Source organism: Oryctolagus cuniculus, chromosome 11 (assembly GCF_964237555.1).
Source record: "Oryctolagus cuniculus chromosome 11, mOryCun1.1, whole genome shotgun sequence".
Classification (NCBI taxonomy): Eukaryota; Metazoa; Chordata; class Mammalia; order Lagomorpha; family Leporidae; genus Oryctolagus; species Oryctolagus cuniculus.
Window position 1 is genome coordinate 54,039,931 of NC_091442.1, and position 12,219 is coordinate 54,052,149.

The following is a 12,219-nucleotide window of genomic DNA, read 5'->3' on the forward strand; positions in this document are numbered from 1 at the left end:
TGGATATACCCAGCAAAGTTATGTAAACTAGGGGCTCAGTGTGGGATACTAGTTTTATATCAGCCTGTGGTGGACATGTAGCTTTACAGAGAAAAGCCAAGACGCCTGAGGATGATGAAGTAAAACTCTATAATTTTTTTTTAAGTTGTGCTTTGTCTCCTCAGATTGGATGAAGAAAAATGCCAAATATTTTGTGTTAAAAAAGAAAGAGCAGGGGCCAGCACTGTGGCGCAGTAGGTTAATCCTCCGCCTACGGCGCTGGCATCCCATATGGGCACCAGTTCTAATCCCGGATGCTCTACTTCCAATCTAGCTCTCTGCTATGGCTTAGGAAAGCAGTAGAGGATGGCCCAAGTCCTTGGGCCCCTGCACCCGCTTGGGAGATCGGGAAGAAGCCCCTGGCTCCTGGCTTCGGATTGGCACAGCTCCGGCTGTTGCGGCCATTTGGGGAGTGAACCAACAGACAGAAGGACTCTCTCTGTCTCTCCCTCTCACTGTCTGTTAACTCTACCTCTCAAATAAATAAATAAAATCTTAAAAAAAAAAAAAAAAGAAAGAAAGAAAGAAAGAGCAGGGGCTGGTGCTGTGGCATAAATGATTCAGCCTCCGCCTGCAGTGCCAGCATTCCACATGGGCAGCTGCTCCACTTCTGATCCCAGCACCCATATTGGATGCCGGTGCTTTAACCCACTGCACCACAGCACCAGCCCCTCTCTCTCCTTCTCTCTCTGCATTTCTGACTTTCAAATAAATAAATAAAATCTTAAAGAAAAAAAAAAAAAAGAACAGCCAGAGCAAAGCAGTGTAACTGCAGCTGTGCCATCAGGAACTCTGGAGAGCAAACTTCTGCAATGCTGTCACACAGCTGCATCCAAGACCTTTCCTAGAGGGACAGCTAAGCTAAAAGTCCTTAGGAGTCTAAGTACTTAGGCCATTGTCTGCTACTCTCCCAGGCACATTAGCAGACAGAAGCCGGATTGGAAGTGGAGCAGACAGCACTCAAGCTCACACTCCGATATAGGATGCTGGTGTTGCAAGCAGTGGCTTAATCTTCCACGCTAAAACACTGGCTCTGACATATAAATCTTTAAAATAAGCTTTCATTTCAGGATGTATGTTAAAATTACACAAATAATTACAAGGCTCACATTTCAAGGGTCACAGAGAGTTTGACTCCCATTTACCTATAGCATCATTGCTCAGGAGGCTGCCAGGACTAGCATACTCTCTGTGAGGCCTCCTCTAGGAACAGGCCTTTTCCCATCTTTTCCCCTGTGCTGCCACGGCATTTTCTATTATCACTTACCTCAGCACACAATCATACTTTAATTTCCTTTTTTATTAGAATCAGTTCCTGACAGACTTTGAGCTCTTTCTGGATAGGAGCTGAGTCATTATCATTTTTCTACAACCAATACCTATTAAATACTTAAGCAGTCAATAAAACATTTATCAAAAGAATGGGGGGCCAGTGCTGTGGCATAGTGGGCTAAGCCTCTGCCTGCAACGCCGGCATCCCACATGGGCGCTGGTTCAAGTCCTGGCTGCTCAACTTCTGATCCATCTCTGTGCTATGGCCTGGGAAAATGGTAAAGCCTGGCCTGAGTGCTTGGGCTCCTGCACCCATGTGGGAGACCTAGAAGAAGCTCCTAGCTCCTAGCTTTGGATCGACCAGCTCTGGCTGTTGTGGCCATTTGTGGAGTGAACCAGTGGATGGAAGAACTCTCTCTCTCTTCGCTTCTGCCTCTCTGTAACTCCACCTTTCAAATAAATAAATAAATCTTTTTAAAAAAAGAAAGAATGAAGACAAAACTACTGAAATCTTGTTTCACAAACTTAAGCTGTGGTTTAAGTTTCAAAACACCTGAAGTACTGCTTTATGCATCATGTATCTGCATATTTCCTGCCTATATTTTTACACATTAGAATGTCAGCAACTGAAGCCAGCACTGTGGTGTAGGGGTAGAGCCTCTGTCTGCAGCACCAGCATCCCATATGTACACTGGTTCTAGTCCCTGCATTAGAGACCCAGGTGAAGTTCCTAGTTCCTGGCTTTGGATTGCCCAGCTCCAGCCATTGTGACCATTTGGGGATTGAACTAGCGTATAGAAGATATCTCTCCTTTCTCTACGTTTGCCTCTTTATCTTTCAAATAAATAAGCAAATAAATCTTTAAAAAGAAGGAATTCACCAGCAGTAGAGAAGTGAGCAGAGTTAGATTTATAAAAAAAAGTCAGCAAATGCCTCATGCAGAACAATGTCTGCACTTAGGTGCATAGATATTTACTGATGTATTCAGTAAATCAGGGAACAATCAGGATACTCAAACAGAAGTATCTGTGCATACATGTGGGTATTTATATATACATACACAGAATACACTACACCCTGCAGGACACACAAGACAAATCCTCTAGTTCTGTTTTCAGGATGTCAAGATTTTAAACAACATCGAAAGGAAAACCATATAATTTCCTCATTTTAGGGGCCAGCATTGTGGCATAGTGAGTAAAGCCGCCACCTCCAGTGCCAACATCCTATATGGGTGCCGGTTCAAGTCCCAGCTGCTCCACTTCTGATCCAGCTCTCTGCTATGGCATGGGAAAGCAGCAGAAGATGGTCCAAGTCCTTAGGCCCCTGCACCCACGTGGGAGACCTGGAAGAAGCTCCTGGCTCCAGATCAGTACAGCTCTGGCCACTGTAGCCTTCTGGGGAGTGAACCAGCTGATGGAAGACCTCTCTCTCTCTCTCTCTCTCTCCCTCTCTGCCTCTGCCTCTCTGTAACTCTGCCTTTCAAATAAATAAATAAATCTTAAAAAAAAAAAAAAAACCTTCCTCATTTTGAATCAATAGTTGGAAAACTTCTAGAGCTGATTTTCAAAAGTGGTAGAGGAATCAAGGCACAGCCAAAACCCAGCTGAGCATCTCAAAAACCAATCAGAGAATTTTCCTGGATCCTCACTTACAGCTCTGACAGTCTGACAGGACAGTCGGCAGGCAAAATGGGCACAGCGATTTGTCTGGTGGAATTCCCATATACATTCCCTTGCACTTGCAATGGTTGGCAGGTTAAAAAAAGGCATTACCAACCACATAACATGGTTAACATCCCCGCATTCTTCAAAGACAGTGTACACTGATGGGTAACATCCCCATGCTCTACTGGGACTGAGGGGCACTTCTACAACAAGCACCAAGTTATCTGCTTCCACAAACCCATGCCTTTAGCTGGTTCTTCTGTTTTTTTTTTTTTTTTTTTTGACACTTTATTTACACTGGAATTAACAAATGATACCCTACAGAAACAAATTCCAGCTTGTATCTCAGGGACGATTTCAAATTAGTTGAGAAGGAGAAAGGCAGGGCTTTACAGGATGCCAACACCCTCATCCCCTTCCACAGCTCCAGCTCACACACAGGAAGACACTATCACACAGAAAAAAAATTGACAACACACTTTAAAGTAAAGCTTATCAGTGCTTTGTTGTAATGTGGAAGAAGTAAGCAATTTCCTTTGGAATTATTCACACAAACCTCAATTTCCTACTTTTTTTTAAAAAAGATCTATTTATTTATTTGAAAAGCACAGTTACAGAAATAGGGAGGGACAGAGAAAAAGATCTTTCATCTGCTGGTTCACTCTCCAATTGGCTGTAATTGCTGGGGCTGGCCAGGCTGAAGCCAGGAGCCGGGAACTCCATGCATGAATCCCACGTGGGTGCAGAGGCCCAGAGACTTGGGCTACCTTCCGCTTCTTTTCCAGATGCATCAGCAGGGAGCTGGACAGGAGGCAGAGCAGCCAGACTCAAACCGGTGCCCACAGAGGATGCCGGTGTGGCAGGTGACGGCTTCACCCCCTGCACCACGACATCAACCTGCCTACAATTTTTGTGATTTTTTTTTAATCAAAGTTTCACAGTTTTTAAAATGATATAAAAAAGACTTCTGGAACTAGCCAAGATGTGGAAAAACCCACTTAGGTATCTTTTCCATTTATAACATCTAAAAACTATGAACTAAATACAACAAGCAGCACTTTGAAAACCTTGAAGAGTAAAGGAAGAACTGGCAAGTAGCAATGGGCACTCAACCTGAAGGTTTATAGTGCCAGAGGGCTCTCTGATTCTTTTTTTTTTTTTTTTTTTTTTTAATAAACTCTACCTCCTGGCATTAACCCAACAAGGATAGCCTGGTCCTAGTGTACCAACTCACAGAATGGCACAGTGTTAACACACACTAAAAATGCTGGAAAAAATCCCCTCATCTTGGCCAAGGGACTGAAGAAGAAAAAAAAACAAGGTAAAGAGTACAGGGAAAAGTCTCCTTTATCACCTTTAGTTTTCCTTCCTTATCCATGCCTTGAGGTACAGCTCAGTCACATGACTATGCTGGGGAAATAGGCTCCTTGGAAGTCCAGGGGTGAGGGAGACAGGTCTAAGAGGAGAAAGCTGGAAAAGGGATCCCCAATATTACATATGAACAAATGCAATTCTTGGGCTAACCCCCAAGATCACAGGGATAAAACTATTCCAAAGAAAGACAAAGTTTTGAGAACTCACCTACAATACATTGTTCCAAGTCCCAGACTAAGCCCCGATCAGTGCCATTGGCAGAGTAGTTCCAAGCTGATAGCAAAGACAGAGTGGAGTGACACTAGAAGTTAAACCCAAACTTGGCCGGCACCGCGGCTCACTAGGCTAATCCTCCACCTTGCGGCGCCGGCACACCGGGTTCTAGTCCCAGTCGGGGCGCCGCATTCTGTCTCGGTTGCCCCTCTTCCAGGCCAGCTCTCTGCTGTGGCCAGGGAAGTGCAGTGGAGGATGGCCCAAGTACTTGGGCCCTGCACCCCATGGGAGACCAGGAGAAGTACCTGGCTCCTGCCATCGATCAGCCGCAGAGCGCCAGCCGCGGCGGCCATTGGAGGGTGAACCAACAGCAAAGGAAGACCTTTCTCTGTCTCTCTCTCACTATCCACTCTGCCTGTCAAAAAAAAAAAATAAAAAAAAAAAAAAAAAAAAAAAAAAAAAAACCAAACTTAAGATCTGAACTTAAACAAGCTGGCTACTTACTTGAAAGAAAGAAATGAAGAAAGTCAGCCCAAAATTATCCAGGAGTTTTTAAAAATACCCAATAAGTCATAACATAATACTCAATATAATCAGAAGACATCCCAAATTTATGAAAATATCAAGAACAGAAAAAATATCACCAAAACTTGGGGGGAAACACAAACAACAGTGGCCAAAACAGGCATTACAATTACTACAGAACTATAAAACCATTACCACAGTCACATTTCATTAGGTAAAGGTAAATACTCTTCTTGAAAGACAGATGTTCTCAGCAGGAAAAGTATGAAAATGAAGCAAATAGATGATGGTACACTTGTCTAGTATGTGATGGTAATATAGGAAACTATACATGTGCTAACAATGCAGATAATTACACATATACATACACAAACGAGTGCATGTATAACCAGAAAAATCTGAGTAAGTTCTGTGGATCATACCTACATCAGTTTCTGTAAATTGATAACTCTTAGTAAGATGTTAACAGTTGAAGAGTCTAGGAGAAGGGTTCACGGGGCCTCTATATACACCTTTGCAACTTCCTGCAACTCTATGATTATTTCACATAAAAAGTTTTAAGAGAAATGAATGAAATTTCACAACAGAAAGTATGTCAAATAAAAAGATCCCAAAATAAGCTGAACAGCACAATTCAGATCACACAGAATGGATGGGCACTGTGGTGTAGCATATTAAGCTGCTGGCTGGGATGCCCACATTCCACAGTGGAGTAACAGTCCAAGTCTGGGCACCTCCTCTTCCAATCTGACTTCCTGCTAATGCAACCATGGGAAAGCAGACAAAGGCTCAGATACTTGGGTCCCTGCCACCCATGTGGGAGACTGCATGGATCTCCAGTCTCTTGGTTTCAACCCAGGCCAGCCTCAGCTGTTGCAGCCATTTGGGGAGTGAACGAGTAGGCAGAAGATGACTCTCGATCTCTCTCTCCCCCTCTGCCTTTCAAATAAATAAATAAATGTTTGTTTGTTTTAAAAAAGGAGGTGTTGGTGTTGTGGTGTACTAGGTTAAGCCTCTGCCTGAGGTGTTGGCATCCCATGGTGTGCACTGGTTCAAGACCTGGCTGCTTCATTTCCAATCCAGCTCCCTGTTAATGTGCCTGGGAAAACAGCAGAAGATGGTCCATATGCTTGGGCCCCTGCACCCACGTGAGAGACCCAGAAGAAGTGCCAGGATCTGGGCTTCAGCCTGACCCAGCCCAAGCCATTGTGGCAATTTGGGGAGTGAACCAGCAGATGGAGGAACTCTCCGCTTCTCCCCCACCTCCCCCCCATAACTCTTCCTTTCACATAAATAAGTAAATCTTTAAAAAAAAAAAAAAAAAAGGGAAAAAAGAAAATGACACCTGAACACAACATGATCAACTGCTGAAAAACAAATATGGATTTCAGGAGAGCAACCATTAAAAAAACAACGTGAGACATTAGGGAACAACAGTGTTCTTCTAGTTATGTGAGAAAAGTAATCCCAATGTAGAATCCCAAGTATGTATAAGCCATTTTACAAACAAGCTTTCAGAACTATCATTTGCATAAATCAAGGTTTTCTGTTATCTCAGATGCTGCTTTAACTTACTGCTATGCTCATGCTCCACAGAAGGTCTAAAACAGATTTGTAGCACTCTTTAAAAATCTTTTGAGTATATGAACATCACGAACATAGATTGCAATAATGGAAAAAGGTCTGCATTGGAAGCATTAGAAAATATCTACCAAAGATTCTTGTATCTTTTAATGTCTAGAACTGTTATGACGAGTCAAAGAATATACAGTATAAAAACATACTTGTAAGCTCCCTTTAAGAACCTGGAAATGCTTCTTATAAAAACTGATGGGGCCGGCGCTGCGGCTCAATAGGTTAATCCTCCACCTAGCGGCGCCGGCACACCGGGTTCTAGTCCCGGTCAGGGTGCCGGATTCTTTCCCGGTTGTCCCTCTTCCAGGCCAGCTCTCTGCTGTGGCCCGGGAAGGCAGTGGAGGGTGGCCCAAGTGCTTGGGCCCTGCACCCGCATGGGAGACCAGGAGAAGCATCTGGCTCCTGCCATCGGATCAGCGCGGGGCACCGGCCGCAACGCACCAGCCGCGGCGGCCATTGGAGGGTGAACCAACGACAAAAAGGAAGACCTTTCTTTCTCTCTCTCTCTCTCTCTCTCACTGTCCACTCTGCCTGTCAAGAAAAAAAAAAAAAAAAACTGATGGTGGGCTGGTGCCACAGCTCAATAGGCTAATCCTCCCCTTGTGGTGCCGGCACACCGGGTTCTAGTCCCAGTCCGGGTGCCGGATTCTGTCCCAGTTGCCCCTCTTCCAAGCCAGCTCTCTGCTGTGGCCCGGGAGTGCAGTGGAGGGTGGCCCAAGTGCTTGGGCCCTGTACCCACGTGGGAGACCAGGAGAAGCACCTGGCTCCTGGCTTAGGATCAGCGGCCGCAGTGCGCCGGCCGTGGCGGCCAATGGAGGGTGAACCAACGGCAAAAAGGAAGACCTTTCTGACCTTTCTCTCTCTCACTGTCCACTCTGCCTGTCAAAAAAACAAACAAACAAACAAACAACTGATGGTGAAGTGGTTAAGATGTCTGTGTCCCGTACTACCCAGGTTCAAGTCCCACTCTGGCTTCAAATTCCAGTGTCCTGACTACACAGACCCTGACAGGCAGCAGTGACAGCTCAAGTGTCTGGGTTCCAGCAACCCACATAGGAGACTTGGACTGAGCTCCTACCTTCCAGCTTCAGGACCCCATCCTTGTTGTGGCATTTGTGGAGTAAATCAGAGTTTGCGAGCTCACGCTCTCTCTCTCTCTACTTCTCACATATCAGAATGTTAAAACAATTTATTTGTCAAACACCTGCATAAGCCTGTAATATAATACTGTTTAATATGACTCAAAAGAAATTAAACCACTAAATCTTTTATAGATGAAATATCTTACTAGTGGTTACTAGAATATCACTTCAGGGGCAGATAATTGCCCTGGCACTCAAGATACTGGTTAGGACATATGTAACTAAAATCAGAGTGCCTGCGTTCAATTCCTGGTTAACTCTTGACTCTGTTTCCTGTTAACACATACTCCTGAAGGCAGTGGTTCCTGTCATCCCAAGGGGAGATCTGGAATGAGTTCCTGGTTTCAATCTCCTGGCCACTGCAGGCATCTGGGGGAGTGAACCAGCAGATGGGATCTTTTTGCCTCTCTCTAGTAAATAAATAAATGTGTTTGTGCGTACAATTTCAATTGTAAACACTCTGAAGGTAGGGAATAAGATGATAAAAACTTCACACAGGTATACAAAGAATGATGGCAGGACTGAACTTGGCAGACTATACTCCATCCCTTCTGGGAGGGCAAAGACTTTGCTCCCCCTAGGAAATGAATCTCCAGTCTTCTGCTAGGTTGAGCACAGGGTAAGGAAAGGGCATTCTCTTGCCTACATGGAGGAAGAGAAAAGATCTGGGAATCTTTTCTTCCCCCTTCAATGAATCTTCCTGTTGCCAACCTACTTACATGCCATGCACAGGGCAGCCTGGGCCTATTGTGCTTTCTTAATGTAAATCACCTTGCTTCTCAGGGCCAGCAACGATTCAGCTAAGTCAGGAATCACCCATCTACTGCCCTTCCAGTTTCCGCAAGTTTTGTTGCTGCTTCCTCTTCTGCAGCTCTGAACCTCTTCCTCACTGTTCACCAGCAAAGGCAGAGGAAGAACAAGGGTGTCAGGTACATTCATTCCACCATTTCTGCCTGGAAGCACGGTGAGCTGATCTCGATTTTCACTTCTGGCTACCTGAGATGCTCCTCGTTGGTAGAAAACAAGTTCAGAAACACAGTACTGCTAACTTTGTGACTTGCGGCAAACTATTTCTCCTCTTGGGATCTCCATTTCCCATGTGTAAAAGGAAGTAGAAAAAAAGAATTTCTAAGGTTCTTTTCAGTTCTAGCAGTACATGATTCTCAATTATCATCCCTGGCAGGTGCACAGAAACTTTCAAATCACTCTGATGTCTTCAACAGCACTACAACTACAATCACTTATTTTTTTCTATTATTTGTGTTATTCTTTTTTTTTTTGACAGGCAAAGTGGACAGTGAGAGAGAGAGAGACAGAGAGAAAGGTCTTCCTTTTGCCATTGGTTCACCCTCCAATGGCCGCCGCGGCCGGCGCGCTGCGGCCGGCACATCGCACTGATCCAATAGCAGGAGCCAGGTGCTTATCCTAGTCTCCCATGGGGTGCAGGGCACAAGGACTTGGGCCACCCTCCACTGCACTCCCGGGCCACAGCAGAGGGCTGGCCTGGAAGAGGGGCAACCGGGACAGAATCCGGTGCCCCGACCGGGACTAGAACCCGGTGTGCCGGCGCCGCAAGGCGGAGGATTAGCCTAGTGAGCCGTGGCACCAGCGTATTATTTGTGTTACTCTTAAGGGTAAAGGAGACTGATCAAAATCACATGTAAAAGTTGTTTAATCTAAATGAGTTAATTTGTATGATAAAACTCCAAAAATCCTGAAATGTGGGACAATTTTATTGGATTATGTTGAAACTCATTTTTTTAATATCTATAACACTAACATTTATGTATGTCAGTTTCCTTATTTTTGAAGAGACAGTTAACTAAAGAAAGCAATGCTGCTGATTATAGGTCAGAGAGGCACCAAGAACTCTAGGATCCATTTCCTAAGAACCTAGTTGGTACTAGGTGGTCTGTAGTCTGTATACATGGATGTGGTCACTATAACAGGAAGAAAATTTGAGGGAGCTTTCACCGGCCATGTGCACCAGTAGACTCTTCAGGGATCTCCCCCAGACCAGTGCACTGGTCTAGTTCAGCAGGTGGCAGCCAGCATCACACACTCTTTGTCCTCTGACTTGGTAGCGTCAATTACTGAGAAAACCAGCACCCACACCAAGAACGGTACAGCCAATGTTATCAGATCTGCCAGGCCAAGAGGCTAGAACAAGGAAGACATCCACTCAGAAGTGGAGAGATCACCCAAGTCAAAGGAGATCTTTTGAGATCTACTCGGTCCCACTGGTATTCACAATACCAGAAAGGCAGCTCCCACACCTCTGCCATCTGCAGAGGAAGGCAGCAGATAATGACCCAAAGTGCTTATCCATGTGGGAGACCCGGATGGAGTTTTAACTCCTGGCTTAGGCTTGGCCCAGTCCTGGCAGCTGCAGCCATTTAGGGAGTGAACCCATAGGTGAAAGCTCTCTTTATTTCTATCCCCACTCCCTCCATCTCTCCTTCCATCTTATAGACAAATACATCTAAACACACTCTTTAATAAGAGAAAATGGGGGGCTGGCACTATGGAGAACTGGGTAAAGCTGCCATCTGCAATACCAGCATCCCATATGGGCACCAGTTCATGTTGTGGCTGCTCCTCTTCTTATCCAGCTCCCTGCTAATGGGCCGGGGGAAGCAGAAGAGGGCCCAAGCCCTTGGGGCCCCTGCACCCACATGGGAGACCTGGAAAAAGTTCCTGGTTCCTGGCTCCAGACCAGCCCAGCTCCAGCCATTGCAGCCATTTGGGGAGTGAACTAGCAGATGGAAGATCTCTGTGTGCTTTCTCTTTCCCTCTCTGTAGCTCTGCCTTTCAAATAAATAAATAAATCTTTTAAAAAATAACAAATTAAAAATGCATTTATAGTAAGTCACTCATCTGGGAAATCTACATATTGAAAATGTCATATTACTTAACAACAATAAAATATGGCATCATTATTACTTTCTTCTTCTGAATAAACTGTCCTGACTAATGTAACATTTGACTTTAAGAGAAGAGGTCAGCAAAAGCAGCCAGACACAAAAGACTGCATATAATTACATGATTTCATCTGTATGAAAAATCCAGAACAAGCAAATCACAGACACGGGGAGTAGCGAGTGGCTGCCAGGGAGAGAGGAAAGAACTAATGAGATTGGGGTTTCTTTATGGGGTGATAAAAGCATTATAAAGTTAGATAGTGGTGATGGTTGCACAACACTATAAAATCAACTAAATACCACTACACAACATGTACATGCAGTCTAGAGGTGCAAATCTTATGGAACGGGAGTCTTATGTCCATAAAGCTATTATTTTAGAAAAGAAGGGAAGGAGAAAAAAAAAAAAAAACAAATATGACAAGAAAGAAATCTGATGAAAGGTCCAAGGATTAAAAAAAAAAATCACCTTACCTCCACATCTCTTTAAAAAAAAAAAAAAAGGCAATGGAAGAATTAATTACACTAAGACTAAGGATGAAATGTTTCTGAAGGATATGGGTGTTCCAGAGCTCATTATCAAACAACACACACAAGTTTATGGTACCTTGGAGCCTACATCCCAGTAGAGAAGACAGACAAAAACCAAATACATAACAAGTGCAAAGCGGGTACCTGATAAACAGCAGCTAGATATATATAAATATAAATACATATATAAACTAAATTGCTTTGACTACAGACTTCAAAACAAATAAATGACAGAATCGAGTCCTGAAAACACTTCATGTTTTGAAAACACTACTGACAAATCTTCAGGCTGCAGCTAAATGGACTCCCCAGAAAAAAACAATCTGTCGCTTGCTTTGGGACTGCAAGCAGCACCTGTCGTCAGCCTCCAGCCTCCAGCCGACTGCCACGCCCGGCCTGTGTGCTGGCCCAAAGCGGCAAGCGCTACAGGAGCTGACTCACAAGCCCCTTGACCTTCCCAGCGCTGTTGAGAATTTGTTTTTATCAGGCCTCTTCATTTCTTTCCATTTAGATAATTTTTGCAGTAAGGTAATCAATCTTGAGGGACAGAAAAGCCTATGAGGTTACCCAGACCATTCCCCTCAGCCCTAGAATATGGGAAACTTTCCCCAAGCTGCTAATAAACTAATGGTTGTGAATAATATACAGGCTAATCGTCGTTTTAGACTTGGTGACACTTATTAAATATTCATAGTTAGATTCCAAGTAGTTCCATTTCTCAACTCACTTGTGAATGTTGGGCTTCACAAAAGAGAGTTAAAAAAATTAATGAAAAACTGCCAACAAATCTGTAGGAAAGCATCAAGTCTCAAAAATCAAGCTGGTTAGGCCAGCGCCGTGGCTCAATAGGCTAATCCTCTGCCTTGTGGCACCGGCACACTGGCTTCTAGTCCCGGTCAG

At 44.3% G+C, this 12,219-nt stretch overlaps 1 protein-coding gene across 5 annotated transcripts in view; it reads right to left on the bottom strand.

The window, feature by feature from the left end:
• Positions 1-12,219, bottom strand: part of DIP2B (disco interacting protein 2 homolog B) — a 231,372-nt gene that overhangs the window by 171,497 nt on the left and 47,656 nt on the right. The window lies entirely within an intron of this gene.